This window comes from Papilio xuthus, unplaced genomic scaffold, assembly GCF_000836235.2.
Source record: "Papilio xuthus unplaced genomic scaffold, Pxut_1.1 DF825928.1, whole genome shotgun sequence".
Classification (NCBI taxonomy): domain Eukaryota; kingdom Metazoa; phylum Arthropoda; class Insecta; order Lepidoptera; family Papilionidae; genus Papilio; species Papilio xuthus.
The window spans coordinates 1644916-1664010 of NW_013532721.1; the positions used below are offsets into that span (position 1 = coordinate 1644916).

The 19095-nt window shown below is 31.3% G+C and overlaps 1 protein-coding gene across 3 annotated transcripts in view; it reads right to left on the reverse strand.

Annotated features, from left to right (window-relative positions):
* dnc (phosphodiesterase dunce) overlaps positions 1–19095 on the reverse strand; it is a 204712-nt gene that overhangs the window by 85160 nt on the left and 100457 nt on the right. The gene's annotated exons all lie outside the window — the stretch shown is intronic.

A 19095-nucleotide genomic window follows, 5' to 3' on the forward strand; every position in this document is an offset into this window, starting at 1 on the left:
ATGATATGTAACTTAAGCTGCATATTTACAAAATTTGCTCTGAAGCAATAAATTTATAACTAATTATTGAAATTTAAATAGAAATCGCACGGAATTTGGTATAAATTCCTTTCGTTGCAACTCTTGTGACTTTGGATTAGTTCTTGGGTGTAGAATTTACGGAAAGTATATTTAATAAAATATCACATGCGGTGTGTAATTAACGCAAAAGTATAAATTAAAATATTCTGCTTCAAAATTCAATACGACAAAAACAAAGGATATATATTTAAGAAACGCTCTAAAACGATTATTTAAAGTCACAAGAAAAAGTTATTAAAAAAAATACCTGAATAATTAAAAAATAAAAGCGTATTCCTTTAGCTTCTGTACTATAGCACTGTATTGTGGAGTTGTTTCCCGTTTCGAGATCCCGCGTGTACTGAACTGAACCGAGAAGCGAGTAGCTTTTGTCCGCGAGTTTTGCGTGGGCGCAGTTGGGGCGCAGCGTCTGAGCTCACGACGTTTCGCGGTCACATTTCTTCGAAACAAAACGGACAGTCAGCTGCCACGCCGGATTTATTAATTGCGATTATTAATTTAAACTTGCGGAAAATATCTAAGGAGTCTTTGCATGTCCGTATATAGCTTTTATGCATTTTGAAATTGGATGTATGTAGGAAGGTATACCTTAACTAATAAATGTCGCTGAAATTTGGCACAGATTTAAAATGTAGTCTGGAAAAATAAAAACGTTACTAATTAAGTTTTCTCCGCGCGGAGGGCGTGTAATAATTGTTCGTTTTGTTAATAGAACTTAAATGGACGTATACGACGTTGAGATTAAAATATTGGGCTTCTTGTTGGTATGAAAAATTCTAGATAACATGCATTAATTAGATGAGGATTAACCTATTCCTATCTAATTTCATCATGTTATCAAATACATCACTGTATTATTTTAAACTCCAAAAGCGAGCAACCAAGGAATTAAGATCGGTGTATTTTAAGATACGAGTGCTAATTAATTATCAATTTCTTGGTGTGCTTAATATAAATCCTATGACGTTTATTATGATGAATCGCAACATGTGCGTCTGAGTGCACCAAATGTGTGAATAAATAAAACGATACTCTGAGATAACATCACAACTTAGGGTTCAATTTAATATTCCATTCTTGAGTTCAATCTAACAATTAATTTAATTATAATAGTTTGTATGAATAGGAACTACAAAAATAATTCGATCGCCCACAATATGTTTTGGGATTGCTTTTCCGATCTTTAGATCGGTTAAATTTGAAAGAAATGGTTAAAAAAATATATAAATACTGTGGATAATTAAAACGGGTGGAAACGAGATGGAATATTAATTTCAGCCCTAACACGATGGTTACATTGAACCGCGACGTCTTAAAATAGTCGTATGATCAAGAGATAGGAGAAATACGTCCCGATGAGTCTTCCATACGTATAGCGTGATAAACAAACCAAGTATTTCAATGGCGGTTGCCAAACCTCTGAATCAGTTCATCACTCATATAAATGCGAATCGTGTTTTCCGGAAACCGTATAAAATATATTTGTTAATCGTTTCTATCAAAGATGACGTCGGAAGCAACTATAAAAACTAATAAATTTCTAGTTTTTATATACAAACTATAAATCAATATGTTAAACGATTTCTTAATAATAATATCCTAAGTGGTACAAAAAACATTGAGCAAACTTGTGATTAATATTCCATCTGATCACAATATTAAAACGTATTTCCAGAACACGTTAAGCGTATTTTTGTGTGGGGGTATAACTACACAAATAAAATGCTTCAATTTTACACCATTAAATAAATTATAAATAATGTTAAACTTTTGTTATAAAACCGCTATGATTAAATTCAATCAGGCATCATCCGGTGTGAAAAACTAGTATTACATAGTTTTAGAATATTCTATTATTACGCCCTACGCCTCCAATTATTTACAAAAGATAAGCAAATGACTGACATCAAGGCTTTCGTGGCCAGGTGTCAGTGCTCGGGTTAAAGCAATAATTTATACCAAGGCAAACAAATATAATCTATTTCTAAATAAGGTTTAATGGTATTACGTATTTATTATATAACTTGCTGTCGCCCGCGACTTCGTTCGCGCGGACTTAAAAAAACAAAACTTAGTAGCCTGTGGGTTCTTCCAGACTATGGTTTACATTTATGCCAAATTTCAGAGAGATACGTGCAGTCGTTCTGGAGATACCTTCAAAAAACATCCATCCATTCATCAAAACATTTACAAAAATAGTAAGAAGTAACGGTGTTTATAAATCGGACATAATTTTTCATTTCCTATTCATATTTGGAGTATGTGAAGTTTAAAACACGTGGTTAATTATTTGTTATGAATAGTATTTTTGTTATTGTCCCAATCTCAAGGCCTAATGGTTTTTTTTTCCAGAAACAACCTTAAAGACTGTCGCATTCTCTCATTCAAGTAAAACCTTAATGAGGATTTAGTATGAAAAATCTACATTAAGGTACTACTTAGGTTATCATACAATTGGGTTTTTCATCAGTATTATTAAAATATTTTAATAACGACTCATAATTTAAATATTCTACATATTCTACACGTTCTAAACCATTGTTATCTTAATTTTTCAAACGTAACCTACGTAATTGTTTGTTGAAACTACCAAGCACATTAATCAAAAGCTTTTAACGTGGCTCATAGTATACGAGATAGTATAACCAACGTAAACTATCGTTAGTGTGTGATGCTAACATCATTAATATCTTTACTTACGGCTAATTGTGTTTATTTTACATTTGTATAAAGTTAAACGTAACGTTAGCCAAATATAAATATTATATATATTTCTTACTAGTTATAATTTTCATTGTTCAATATACATCAAAAAGCGACACAGCGTACCCAACGTTACATAAGGGCTTAGCCAAAGTTATTTTTGTTGCACAAAAAGTTTAGTTTTCCTTGTAAAATTCTTTGATATTTTTAGCATAAGCGCCTATGTGTAAAACTTAACAAGACCATAGTAGTACTAAAAGGACACATACTTTTATGTGTCTATAGTTAAGGGACTTACAATTCTACTAAGGGGCAAGATCCGTCGTACACAATAGTTACAAAACAGTATAAAAGTTTTATAAAGCGCATTAAAAGCACACAATAGATACGTAGGTATTAGCGATAACATAAGTTGTAGATACAGGATACATTTCAAGGTCTTCCCGGGTGCTCAGACATCGCACAAAGAGGATACCGCCCGAGGTTATAGTGATAGAAACCTTTGGTCTTTCTAACTTAACGTACCTTATCTACTCTTACAACATAACATAAATAGTAAAATAATACATGTACAAATGTAAAACATGGAATGAAATAATCAGTTTTGAGTTTTTTTTTTTATTTTTCCATTTTATCGAATTCTCTGTGACCTATTGATTAATTAACAGTTAAAATAACCTGACTTATAAAAGGAAATCATTTGTTAAAATAGATTTCTCTTTAATATATAAAAAAGCGTTCATGCAATACGATATAAGATTAATGATTTTTCTTCACAGACTCATCAATCAAGGAGAGCCGTAATCCACAAATTAGTAATTTGCCTCGTTACGTCACCCGTCTGCTATGACGTCATGAATCATATTGATGATATTTACAGCGCTACATGGTTATTTCTTTCATAGTTTGATGTTCGATTACCACATTTAATAGTATATGGGCATACTCTATTGGCCGTAAAACTTTTAACAGTCAATTTGCTCCGTCAATGTCTCTTTTATTACAGACTATCTTAGTACCCTTTACTCATAATTGAAATGCGTTCGAAATGAAACTATTTATGACTTCATCATCATCAGCTCACTATACTTCCCCACCGAGGAGCTCGGAGCCTACCCTGAATTAAGGGTGATTAGGCCATAGTCAACCATGCTGGCCAAGTGCGGATTGGTTGACTTCACACATATCTTTGAATCTCTTAGATATGTGCAGTTTGCATCACGATCTTTTCCTTCACTGTATACGTCGGATAAATGTACATATGTAAATCGGCAATCTAAAAGCACATTGGTACATGTCGGGATTCGAACCAAGACCTGCAGACTGCAAGTGCTTGGCCCCTGAGACACCATCGCTTATTTATAACTATTTCAATGAAAAATTATATTTTAAGAAACATTTTGACACTAATTTGTTTTCAAATCTTAATCAGGGGATAGAAATTAGATTCTATACATTACAATAAAACATGTTTTCGTTGGTTCATTTATTGTTTTCTTCACGTATTTTTTTATAAACGACCGTAGTTTATGCCCAGAGAATGTTCTTGACATGTGAAATAACATGGCTTAGAGGCTTCTCAATTTAATGCGTAGATTAATTCCACAATTATTTTTTAATATTCGTTCTACAATTAATTAACTCAACACAAGATCGGGTTGAATATATTTTTTTATTTATATGCCTAGTCATTTACATTACAAAACTAAATAATGAAAATGTTTAGTAGTTTAACATTTTCTTACAAAGAAATCGGAGCTATTCCATTATTAAATAAGATGAATTGCAAAACTTGCTCCATTACTTTCGTTGCATAAGAAAGGCTACAGATGTTCGAAATAAATCTTTATTTAAATGGAATACTCACTATTTATGATAATTTTTTTTCTTTTACTTTCTTTAAAATATTTTCAATAACAAATTTAGCCTTTAGCAATTTATACATACATTAATGTTCACGCAAAAATGGATACAAAGTAAACGAACGGAAATATTTGAATAATAAAGCCGAAGAAAGTTTTCCAGACCCTACCCAAACCATTACACGACGCTTTCCGGACGGATTTACGTCAGTGAAATGTTACGTTAAAGTAGAAATAGCTGTACACACAGAATTATAATAATAAACAACTCTTTAATATGACGCGCGGAATAAAATGCGAATAAGTATTTGACCCCGAATCAATATACGTAATAAGCATTGTATAATTTTTAATGCGAAATTGATATTTTAATAGGATTCCTAATCTTACTAATATTATGTATTCTTATGTTTGGATGAATGAATGTCTGTTTGAAGGTATCTCCGGATATATCTATATAGAACATAGTCTGAAAGAACACACAGGCTAATTAAGTTTTTTTATTAATTCCGTGCGGACAGAGTCGCATTCTACAGCTACTCTTTTTATAAATTTTAAATACAGTTCTTTAAATTAACCATCGAAATTTTTGAGTTAGCTTTTTCATTACTTCTCCCCGCCCGTTATTAATTATTGTTCATTTTGGCGCAAGTTTCAATTTTCACAAATTGCTTCTGATTCTATTAACTAAAAAACCTTGATACCTGACGAGGCTAAAGCTAGCCGTGTTAGGGCTGAATTAATCGATTAAAATAAATTCTACAAAGAAAAGTTCTGATTCAAAGCTTTTTAAATACTTTAAAAGAATGCAAGGAATAAAGTTAAAACATTAAACTACACTATACCTTAATAATCAATGAAGTAAACCGAAGTCAAATTATTTTAATAACTACAGACTACAAATATTCTATCAATAGATATTATCTTCCCGTACATCAATTACAAGGGGCGGTGCTGTCTGCGAGCCGCACGGTTAAGCTCAGATTTATTTACGTAACGTGACCTTACGATAGTTCTGGAGCCTCGTATTGTAGAGTAAAAACTATTGCTAGGAAAATGCAGTATTGCAACACGCGATGGTGTTCCGCGCATGATGCCTATCGGCACGGCCCCGAGGTATTTCAGCTTCCATTATCCTCATGTACATGTATTCAATTTAAAGTTTAAATGAGGCAAACATGGCGATTGTTCTATTATAAATCATATTTTATACATTCAGGTGAATAAAGTGCCTTTTCCTGTGATGATGAAATTGATAATCGTTAATTTTAAGTACCGATTAATGACGTTTGTTTTTATTAGGCATTTAAACGGAATTATCTGGCAATATGGCGAAATAAATCTATTTATATAAAAGTCAAATGTCTTCAGTATGTGGAGTTAAAATTTTTCTACCATTATCAGATTTTATTTTGACTAAAATTGATGTACAAATTACTCGAAGCTACAACTTTGTACATTTCAGTTACGCGATATTTCCGGTTGAACATGCACATTAAATAACAGCAATAAAGATAACGGGGGGGTAATAGTGGAAGTCGTAAAATTTAAGTACCAAAAAACGTGACCACTTGTGCCATTATCTCTAACACTCTTCGTGTTGCAATTAAGTATAAAGAACATATAGGTTATTTGGTTAAAAGACTATAAAACGATGAGTCACATTTTAAGCTAGAAACTGCATATGCAAATAAACTGTAAGGGAAACCACTATTTATATTAAACTTTACATGAACGTTTTCCTCGTCGTATTTTCTTTAGTTTTATACTTTTTTATTTGATAAAAATGCTGCTACTTAGATTAAATCTATGAATAAATTCCTATTGAAATATGGAAGCAGCGAGCTCGTATTAATTTGCAAAGACTCCAGCGTCTCCCGTATTTGTATGCTGGCTTATTCTTTAAATTTATTTATAGAATTACGAAGACTACTGATCGCTTGTTGCAATTTCAACCGTAATTTGCAATATCTTTTATTTATTACTTAAAGGTATTTCTCTTCCATATTAACTTTAACTATATCAAACACGTTCATCTGTAGTGTACAATGATTTTCAGTACGTATAATAATGTACAAGGTTAAACATAGCGTGCTTAGCATAATTTGAAGTTAGAAATGTTATGATGGAAGTTTTGTTACGGGTCCATAAAATGAGTTTCTTGCCATATAATTTACAGAAATGTTACATTGCTCTATGACCTTTACCAACTGATTATCATGGTTTTATTGAACTATGTCATACGTTTATTTCAATATGAATTGTAAGTAAACGATGTCTCTACAACATTTATTAACATATTTTATTGCTTTTAGAATCTATAATTATTTTTACAAAGAATACTTGTCTTGTTGTAGTCAGAAAGCCTTAGTACATCGCCAATACTTGTAAAATAGTACTAAATCAAGGTTGGACTATTTATTTTGTAGCATAAATATAAAAATGTCATGAAACCCATCTGTTTCAAAGACTTCAACGTCAAATTTAATAAACGAGCGATGTTGCTTGACATTTAATATATAAAATAGATGGTTGTTTATGGTCTCATCAAGATAGTGATTAATTTAATGGATAGTAAAAATTAAAAGGTCAAAAGTTGAGCGACGATATCGCCAGCTGTTGTCCTGATTAATACCGGATACTTCCAGTACCTGGAAACGGGGCATAACTTTTGTTATAATTACAGAAATACCTATTATTCAATGACGTTCTATTATAAAATGATTCTAAATTAATCAAAACAGAAATGTCAAACATGAAAATTAATTAGATCATTTTCAATTTTAGTCCAGTTAGCTAATATAAGCTTATTTCGATTAAAAATGCCTTAATATAAGAATGGTCATAAAAATGTATGAGAACAGAAGTAAAGCGATTCTAATTATCTCTGAACTCTGAACGTATAAGTTACAGTTAGACTCCCCGTATTCTTCTACCGTAATCTCTAAAGCAATCCTGTCGACGGACTGAAACCCAATTAAATGGAACAAATGCGATTGCTTGCTACCATTCAAGCATGTAGTATATGGTAATTTGTACGTGCCGTAAGTCCGGTCTACGGGGGATGCTTCCATATGAAACAGGTTTAAATCGTTGGAAATAAACTTGCACTCCCTGAGCTATTAATAAAGAGTACTGTCGCGTGCAACGAGCGATAACCTGACTGTAGGAAGCAAAAGAACTCGACGAATGCGTTTAGTACTAGATAAATGTTATGGCATTTGGTACTGGTTTTATTGTTTGTTTTTATGACTATGTAATTTATAGGTTAGAAATTTTATTCGCAAAATGAACAATAAATAAAGCATTTAGAATTTTTTTTGTTCATATTTTAAAAATCTGAAAGCTTATCAAATTAATCCAAATGATTTTTATCAATATCATAATTACCTGGCAGAGAAATGGCAAATATCATGGTAGTAACATGTATTCTTTGATCTAGGCATCCATGTAATTCAACTTAAGACGAACCAGTTACAAAGAAATATAAACGTACAATACTTAAGTATACATAAAATCTATTCTGAACTGTATCCGTTTGTCATATCATTCCTTTCTTTATCGCTATATTTGCTCAGAGCATTTGAGGACGTGCATCGGATTATATTTCATTGTCTACTTTGAAAGAGACAGGCTTACGATACGCTTTTCAGTGGACAAATATATGATAAGATTTTCTATTTAGGCTGAACTATTTTCTATGTAAAAAGATAATCTTAATCCAGAGACACCCTTCGTGCTTTAAATAAAATAAAATAACTTTGGGAATGTTATACAATTAATTCTATAAATAGTAACTTAGGGATTTATTCACATTTTTCAGCACTTTACATGCAAGCGCAACTTTTGGTCCCTCGAGCCGTTAATGCTCATCAATCACGGCATTTGACATTGAAGCGTGAACTTATCTATTCCTTGAATTATTCTTTTTAAAGAAAGGTAAACGAGCAAGCGAGGCATCTAATGTTATGTGACTCGGCGATGTTTATTATAATATCCGCAAAAATTGATCATTAAATTTTTTTTTTTACGTTTTATAAGCTAGTGCTTGACCACGATCCCACCTGGTAAAGTGGAGATTTGGTCGAAAGATGGTACGCGCTAGCTTAGTAAGTGCCTATTCACTCTACTTTACTTTATTTGATAACTACGTAAAAAAAACAAATTCGTTCATGTAAATATTTTTTTTTATTAATGAATAAATATTATTGTCTAAGAATCAAAGCAGACATTTGAATTAAATATTTTTGCGTAAATGCTCTACAAAAGAATCCGGGATGTGATACTAGTTAAATCAAATGTTCTGGAATTGCGTCAAAATTTATAATTGCTTTGTTTATATACCGCATTATTTAATTAAATATCAATCACAATTATAATTTGGTATTAATCCAGGCTTAATCATTCGAACAGCAGATTAATCCAGCCTTATATGGATTAAGTTGAACGGATTGACAGTAAGTTACAAATACATTTAAACAAATTACCCTATATACTACTTTTTTAATAGTTATTGAAAAAATCTATTAAAACTCTTTGGTAATCAATTTTATTACTGTTTTTTATGCATTACTGTATAAAATAAAGCATAAGTTTTATTTTTCTTAGGAATTTCACTTAATACTCGATTCCTTGTAGAAACACAAAATGGTGAGAACAAAGACGTCGTTGGCAGTAATTGAATACGTGCCTATATGCACAAAACAAAGCTAGTATAATTTCGAAACGCTACGTTTATATCTCAACCGAAAGCGCAATTATTTATAACAACTAATATTACCGAACATAAGCACTATGATCATCTTTATTTAATTAGTCCTGCGAATATAAATTGTATCTCAAATAGTTATATGCATAGATAGTTGTTGAAGTTCCGATGAAACCATCTAACCGCATACCGTACCGTCAGTGTAGGTGCTTCTCAACTGTGGTTGCACATTACTTAAAGGACTAAGTAAAGCTTGTCTCTGTTAACAGTTAGAAAATACAAAGTGAAAATTGACACACATTTACTGTATCTTATCTTACTTCTTACTAATACTAATATTATAAATGAGAATGTTTTGGTGGATGTATGGATGATTGTTTGAAGGTATCTCTAGAATGGCTGAACGGATCTCGATGAAATTTTGAATACACATATATATATATAGTCTGGAAGAACACATAGGCTACTTCTAATTATTATTTTTTTAATTCCACGTAGACGGAGTCTCGGGCGACAGTTAGTATCACTATGAAACAAACGATTTACACAGTTTTAAAACGGGCTTTAATATATTTGTTGTAATACAATAAATAACACGTTACACTCGTACATTTACAAATATGTATTAAAATTATGTCTATTCATATATTTAATTCGCTCGATTTTAATACAACTTAATTTTTCATGACTTTTACGTACATACAGTTCTGTATTGTAGGTTAGTAGCGTTAGATAATTTTTTATGAATTGTACATCCCATTTTATGACCGCTACATACATTTTAATGAACATATATTTTTTTATTTTTTTCAGCGTGAAAAGCGCTCTGTAAAAATTGAGCGTGGTGGGAAGCAGAAATTTATGCAGTAAAAAGTTGCATTCCTGACACGGGCGGAACGAAGTCGGTATGAAATAAATTTGATTCAAACGCCGCTAGGTGGCGGACCGTGAGTGAAATGTTGTTTAAAAATACAAACCTGTAGTTATCGTGGTTACCTTCTAAAAGTAGAGTTCGTATTTTTAAATATTTGTGAATATAGGAAGGACTAAAAATAATAAAAGCAACTTAATAAACTACAATTGCATTTTATTTTAAACTAGCGGTCACACGCGACTCCGTCCGCACAGGATTAACAAATAGATAGTAGCTGATTTTAAGACCTTCTGAATATGCATATGTATTAAAATTCACAAAAATTAGTAAACCCATTTTGAGGAGTATGGTCAAGTAACATTATGATTCGAGAATTTTATGTATAACATACTCTCTGTCCACAACCTCGTCTAATGACCATTAAGCTCGTCCCTTAGTGTTGATTTGATATGAGTTTTCTACACTTAGGGCCTGTTTATTTAACGAAATTAAATACGGCAGTAATACCTATATTTATTCAACAACGTCTATATAGAAACTAGAACACCAAATGTACTTTTGTGTTTAATTATTATTTATTCATAGAAACTTAGTCGTCGTTTCGTTAGAAAACAGCAATAGATAATTAATTTATGCTTTACCTTGAATACTAAGTATGAGTAAACAGAGTTCCACCCACTAAACGCGTAATAAATGTAAGAATGTTCAGTACTATAAACATTTTATAGCTTGTAAATTTAAGAAAATTGATTTCATTTCAATATAATAAATTAAAAAATTTACATCTCAAAATCTTTACAATCATAATTTTAATATTAATTAACTTTCGTATAATTAATTAAATTTATAAAAACTAAAAAAAATTGGAATTTTAAATGTAAATAATAATTGACTTGTAGACTTTGACATTTATATTTTGTTCTAAATACAATCATGAACTCTTAACGTGAGTGCTGACCGGTCGTCTAAACACTAAAGTCTTACATGCACGGAATTGTGTACACACGTTTTGAATATTACTGAAAATGTTTGCCATTTGCAGGCGAGACTAATATAAAGGTCGCGTTGATTTATGAGCGGGCTCGAAGTTAACGAGTCCATTCTTTCAGTAGCCGGTCACGGCTGTACCGTCTCATTCATTAGCGCCAACTTGTGTACCTCACAAAAGGAATTGTTAACGCGACAGCGATGACAATGTTACGGGATCGTAAACATTTTCCTAGTATTCAAATACTTTAGCGACAGTCTTCTTATTGTTACCATTTTACATTGTCCAAGAGTCTTCACAATCTTAGTGGAATTAGGTTAAAATTCTTAAATACATGGTGTTAACTTTGTTGCCCCTTTATTAATTTTAAGGTTCTTAATAGAGATGCGTAGATACTATAATATTCTAAAAAAATCAATTAAATTAAAAAAACTGTAAATTCCATTTTTTTTTTAATTTAATTGATGTTAGGAACAAAATCCGAAAATGTGCCAGTGTATTGACAACACTAGCCATACTAAAATGTCGTCGTTTATATTCCCTCACTATTCATTCTGACACTGGACTTTGTAACGAAAGCACGTCGTTCTCGTCTAAGGATTCTAATTAATAATGTCTAAAAGAGCATGGAAATTTCGTTGAAGTACAGTACTTTGTATACTTCGCTACGTCAGCTTGGGTTGCAATTGTTAAAAATTACATATTATAAAACCACTTTGTAATAAGCATTATTTATATAAAATCTAATACCTAATTACCAATTGATGACAACGTAATGTGAATTTGTAATAGATATGATTTCAATGATTTCATCGGACATTACAATACACGTACGTGTTTTCCAACAATAATTTCTACCTACACGCCGTCAATAAATGCATATTTTATGTAAATCGTTTTTGTATTTCCACACGGTGGCACTATTATTATATTATGACTTGAAAATGTTATTCAACTTATACTTACCTAACTATTTTAAAAGTATGTCACACTTTACTGTACGTCGTGATGTGTTGGCTTTGTCAAAACAAAATGTCAGTCACGAAGCCTCACACGACGCGTCTGTATATAACCGTAGATATCCATTGATTTAATATATAATTTAAACTTATATCTAATCTTTTGTTCTATTTGTAAAACCAGAGACAATAATATGTTTTTGGACAAGTGTTTCTTCGAATAAATGATATAGCTTATTCTTCCAATTACTGTACAATATAACAAAAGGTTAAGTCTTCTGTCGCAAAATAACGACAGCTTAGCGTTTTGTTGTCTAGATAAGGTAAGATTTGATCTTCTATTCTTTTCGAGTTTAATTCCACGCATTTTTAACATTTTCAATGCTATGAAATATGTTATTAAAATGTCGTGGTTATATTATCTTCAAGCAGACTGAGCAGCGATTCGTTTTGTCTGAAATTAATTTTCAATTTTGCCAGCGAAAAGCGCACTATACTCGTAATTTCACAAATGGAGAGGTGGGAAGTTCGCTTGTTCATATCTTCCATTTCCGATTAATCAGTAGCCGGTCTATGAATTAATAAAGCTGCAAAACGGCATAAAGCAAATACGTATATTTGGACAAATCCCTATTTTGAAACAAAGTAAAATTATGGCATGAAAATATTATAACATATAAATATAAAGTATCATCTAAACAGAAAAATTAAACTAACGCTTCAATCAATCAATATGACAAAAAATTTCAGTTTTTATGTAAGTTTGTCATAACTGTTAATTTTGTTAAATGAATGCAATTAAAATTAAAAATCCTTTATTGACCAAATAAAAAACATTTTCACAAAAAATTTGTGGGCTCTGTCTCCTGAACTAGTAAATACTGTGTTTCAGGAGACAGCACCTTCTCTTATCTATTGCCTAAAGTTTATATAGATTCTTAACATATATTTAATTAAATATAGATTATTATTTAGATACAAATATAAATACTAGATTTATAGTGTGCGATTGTGTGTGTTTGTGCATGTGCGTTTGTGTGCTTAGGTATGTATTGTTTTGTTTGTGGTTTTTACTACTTTTCTCCGAATTATTATTTATATTGTTTATGTTATGTATTTATTTTCTTATGTTTATTGTCACGTTATTTTTAAAAGATTCTCAGTACAATTGACTAACGTATTTATTTACGTGCTAAACTGAAAGCTTAGCATTAAATTAATATTTATCATAACTGTAATAAAAAATGATTGTAGTTTATAAAATTAAGTCAAGCAGTAACACTGTCATGTTATGTTTTTAGATCACACAAGGGAAATAACGTAGGCGACTATTTAACTCACACGTTTTCATTATAAAGAGAACTTATCACAAACTATTTAAATCAGACTGGCATAAAATACTAATATGTTCCTTGCATTATAAGTATTAATGAGCGTCGGGGGCTCAGGGGTTAAGCACTTGAATTGCAATCTGGAGGTCCTGGGTTCAAATCTTGCCATGTACCAATCTGTTTTTCGATTTCCGATTTACATATATACATTTATACGACGTTCTTACGGTGTAGGAAATCATCGTGATGCAACCAGCACGTATCTGAGAAGATATTCAAAGATATGTGTGAAGTCACACTTGGCCAGCGTGGTTGACTATGGCCTAATCACCCTTAACTTTGGGTAGGCTCCGAGCCCCTCGGCGGGGACGTATAGTTAGCTTATGATGATTATAAGTATTCGAGAAACACGATAATTTATAAAATAAAATATAAAATCATAATTTTTAAAGAATTTTTTAAAAAAAATCTATGACTCATTTTAAATGATCACTTATAATTATGATGAACATGACTTTAAATAATTGTTGGATAATTGAAAGTTAACAATCTCGAAGCACAGTAGTTACTGAATGCATGAATACTACGAGTCCATTTAATTTTCTTTAAATATAAAGCAATAAAACCGAAACTATTTTCTGTATATTCATAGGTCAACTTCTTCAAAGATTTAACTGTTCGATGCAGCAAACAGATTTCAAAATAAAATTTTAGTTAAAGTACTAAAAAGACCCAAACCACTCAGACTTTGACTTCAAATTTAAAACATAAGAGAAAGATAAGTAATCATTTTAAAGCTTTTCTTAGTAAATGTCACCGTTAAAGAAATGAATATTGACGAGGTGAGAATATTCTCCACTTATTGTACCTAATCAGTGTGACGTCAGACAAACGAGGCCGTAGCCCGAAGTTCAAAGGACTATTTTAGTCGATCCTGAGAAAATTTCCATTGAAAATTAGATTCAGTTGATAAAATAATAAGTAATTACCATGCATAATGCGAAAAAAAATTACATGAGAAATACTCATTTTTTCATGCCATATACAAAAAAAATGGCACATTATATTTCCCTCTATGATTCTGTGCCATTGGAACAAACTATTCACGCAGTAGCCAGTTAAGCCTCTGTGGTATATTCTGATTGAACTGACGAAATTCTATCAAAATGGAAAATTGTGGCTACTCTTTGTTCGCTTATAGGACCGAACGCCAAAGCAAATTGAATCAATTCAATTTTCATTTCCCATGTTTGTTGTATTGTGCTATTTAATTATATAGTTTTTTTTTCGTTCAATCAAAAACAAATAGAATAGTTAATATTAACAATACAATACATTACAGTGGCCATGACGATATATGACGATTATGATACGGTTAATATGACGCCCATTTATAACCCTAAGGTTATTAATTATTTTATTTAATAGAATGTTTGAATTTCGAACAATGGGTGACTTTGTTTAAATGTGTCCAGTATCTTTTTATCTCTTGCCAATCATTTATACTTCGATTTAAAAAGAAAACCTAACAATAGTGCTCAGATCGGTTTTAAATTGACGGAGTACGCTGTGCATTTTATATTCTGCACGCACGAGAATCGTATTCTATTTTTTAAGCTGCGCCTAGATTGAAACTGAGTGGTTTTCTTTTACGGTGATACGTTGCGCATACTGTCTGTATTCTGATACATTTTTATAGAAAAATAATCTATTTTATTAGGATTCTCTTTTAGTATTCATACTTAAATGATTTAATATTTTTTGAGATAATATAAATTAAATAACAATCTAAAATATATTATAATTTATACGTTTTTCTTAAATAATAAATAAAGTCAAACTTTTAGTTGATAAAAAAAATATGTCTTGGTAAAATATTAATAACAAACTCTTTCTTAATATCGACGAATCTTTATAAATATGAGCCATAGTACACAGTCGTCTTCATCTTATGTACATAATATATGTAACTAACCTAGAACATACTCGTCGTTAGCTTATATACATATACATAAAAGCTCACCTTCTCGCCCAAAAGCCATCAGTGGGATACATCCCACTGATGGCTTTTAGGCCTATCCTAAATTAATAGGTGACTAGGCAAGAGTCAACAACAAAAATCTAGTACATACTGCGTAAAAATATAAAATAAAAAAATGCTTACTTTTTGTTACAAAGAGATTATTTACCTTAACATACATTTGAAGCCATTGTTACACACAAGTAAAGCAATAAACGAACACCTGGCTACTGCTTTTCAGTATATATCAATATAAATATGACCCATCTTGTTTATTTAGGACTCCTGTTACTCACATACATAAACGTAGGTTTAACCAAAGCGTTCGTAAACCTTCATAAATATTGTCACATTAGATAGAATATCGACATCGGAATAAACATATTTTATATTTATGGCCGGTAATTATTTTGTTATCATTAATTAATGTGTTGTATAAAGAAAAAATGTTCCGCTTTTTATCCAGATTATGTGAAATATTACGGATTCTCTCACCTAAACAAACATATCCCTTTTCAACGGGTTTTTACTTCACTTAATAACAAAAATGTTATACGTAAATTTTATGTAACGATTTTCGAAAATTTTGATTATCCAATTATTACTTATGTGCTAGTTTTCAATGATTTTTTTATCTTAACAAAATTCTTAATGTTCCAATAGACAAAGTTCGAATTGAGGATTCTTTCGCGCGCCGCAAAACTTCTTACGAACTTCCGGGTTTCTTGTTTTATAAAAATACTTTCATGATTGTACTGTTTTGTTTCTGTTATTTTTTAAGTAGATGAAAAGAAATAATGAAAAAGGTGGAGATTTATAGAAGGTAATTGATGCACAGTTTCCATCTAACTTAGGACCAAGTTGAAGTTGTGTGAAAGCTAATTAAATACTTAATAAAAGTTTGGATGTTTACTTAATTACAAAAATACTTTTTATTATAAAACTAAATGATCGACAACTGTTTTATTCAAATTGGTTGCGAAATAACGACCGAACGAAGTCCGATGAAAACTATTAAAATGAATTCATTTCTGATGTTAAAACATAATGCATTTCACCCGGCGTTTACTGAAATAGCACAAAAGTAAATGAATTACGTTTAAATATCGTAAAATTTATACTATACTTGTTGTCCGTGATTCTATTGTGAATTTAAAAAAAAAGTTAATTAGTAGCCTATGTGTTCTTCCAGGCCATGAACAACTATGACAAATATCAGCGATATCCTTCAAACAAGCATCCATCCATCCAAACATTCGCATTTATAATATTAGTAAGATGCAATAAGGTAAAATGGAAAGGAAAACTTCTGTTGTAAGAGTGAGTGGTTATCCAACGCGTATGTTTGTGTAAACATAGGTATTGGGATCATTCAAAGCATCTGCCAGGATAATACGAAATTGAAAACGATAATCTTTCGCTTTTCATCCGATCAGAAAATATTGCGGTTACCATCTGCGTTTTCCGACTAAATTTCAAAATTGCAAGTTCAAAACAGTTACCTTTATTGTTTTAAATATTAATATACGTTTATTTCTAACTTTTAAAAGTTAAACCATTGTACCGATTTTGTCTTTCATAATTCCAACTGTTACGAAGAAAATCCGACACTGTGCCGATATTCTGGCGCAACACTAGCCTTACTAAAATGTAGACGTTTATGTCCCCTCACTAATCATTCTGACACTTGACTTGGTAACGAAACGGCACCATTTGCGACAAATGATTCTAACTAATAATGTCTAAAAATACAACCTTCAATAAGCCGGAAAGAAGTTTTATCTTTTGCAAAATTGTTCCCAACTGAATGATATGCTAATAAAGTGCAATATAAATGGATATAAGATAATCTTACTACACTGGCCATGATGATAATTAAGTATGTTGAGCCTTTAAAGCTTTTCGCTTGCTATAAAACAAATTGCTTATAACCAAACCCAGTATTGCACCTGTTTAGCATTAGGTACAGGTTTATTGTATAATACTGTTAATCTAGCTGTTAACCGCTTTTACAACTTAATTAGTAGCTTATGTGTCCTTCCAGAATATGTACATCTATGAACCGTTCCGGATATATCTTCTAACAAAAGTCCATCCATCTATTAATCCTAACATCTAAACATTCGCAAACAAACAAAATTAGTAAGATTTATAGAATCAAATGGTGATAAGTACCACAACTTCAATTTTGAAAGGTAGAGATTTTTTTTTATATCAAAAGGTGGCAAACGAGCGAGCGGCCACCTGAAATCGCTGAAATAGCGAAGCGACTGCTGCCCACAGACATACGCAATTGCATATGCGATGCCTACCTCTAATCGACGGAGGAGAGGATGCACAGAAAGAAAATATCTTCCCTTTCCATGCATCCTCTCATCCGGAAAGCCCACTTCTACTTCCCATCCTTTCCTTATAAAGAAAAGGACGGGAAGGGAAAGAGGACTAAATTAGGCCTCCGGGACGCACAATCATCAGACGAAACGCGGAATTGCTTCCACTTCACGCCTGTCTTCTGTGTGGTCGTGGTAATTCACCGGGCGAGCCGGCCCGATTCGTGCGAAGATGTTAAAGAGTAACCACTGTTAAAAGATTACAGTCCATTTGACAAAAACCAGACACACCTTCCTATTCGAAAGTAATATCTCGGATAAATATATATTATGAACAAAATGTTGTACAAAATAAAGTAACTCGCCATTATTACTTCCAGTATTAAGTATCTTCGGGCTACGCAACAATTCTCGTAAACATATTAATATTTAAGTAGATGCTCACCTATTTGACTTTTACCTTTATACAAAGACGACGGGTAATTTACTGAGCAAGTCGTATGAAAGCAGAATTATTTCTAAATATTTTACATCTTTTCGCATTTAATTTTGTTTACAAAAAAAGCTGAATTGCTATTTTTTGTTTAATTAATTTGGTATAAAAATTGTATGGAAAACTTACATAGTAATTTAAAATGCAAAACATAAAAAAGAAAAAAATTATTTTAATGTGATGTTTGTTAGAATTTTTATATTTAGGTAGGAAGCTAAAAGTAATGGATAGGCATATTAAATTTAAATTCCAAGACGTAGATACATTATTTTCATTTTAAATAACTAAATCATAACACCAGTCTTACGAACTCGAGATTCGAAATTCGAATCCAAAACTTAGACTACAACTAACTCAAGATAAATTACAGGGCGAGTTGTTTTATAGTACTCGTATACATATTGTTATAATCGGTGTCACAAATCATTGTAAGTTGATAAATAATGGTTGGAAACAAAGCAGGTGAATAAAGCGAACTGCTGAAAAACGATAATTTCAATTACTGTATCAACGTAACAATTGTTTTAATATTCACTATTGTTTCACTTGAATTGAAAAGTTATTTTATAAGTAAAGTTAAACAAATAATTTATTCATAGGTTTAGTTAAATAGTTAGCTTTTTAAATCGCTTAGAAACAAAGGATATGTTTAATTTATATTTGAAAATAATCTGGATAATTTAAGAATGGACTAGTCAACACTATTTGTTTTATAAGAGAGGGGGGGGGGGGCAAGCGAGCAGTGG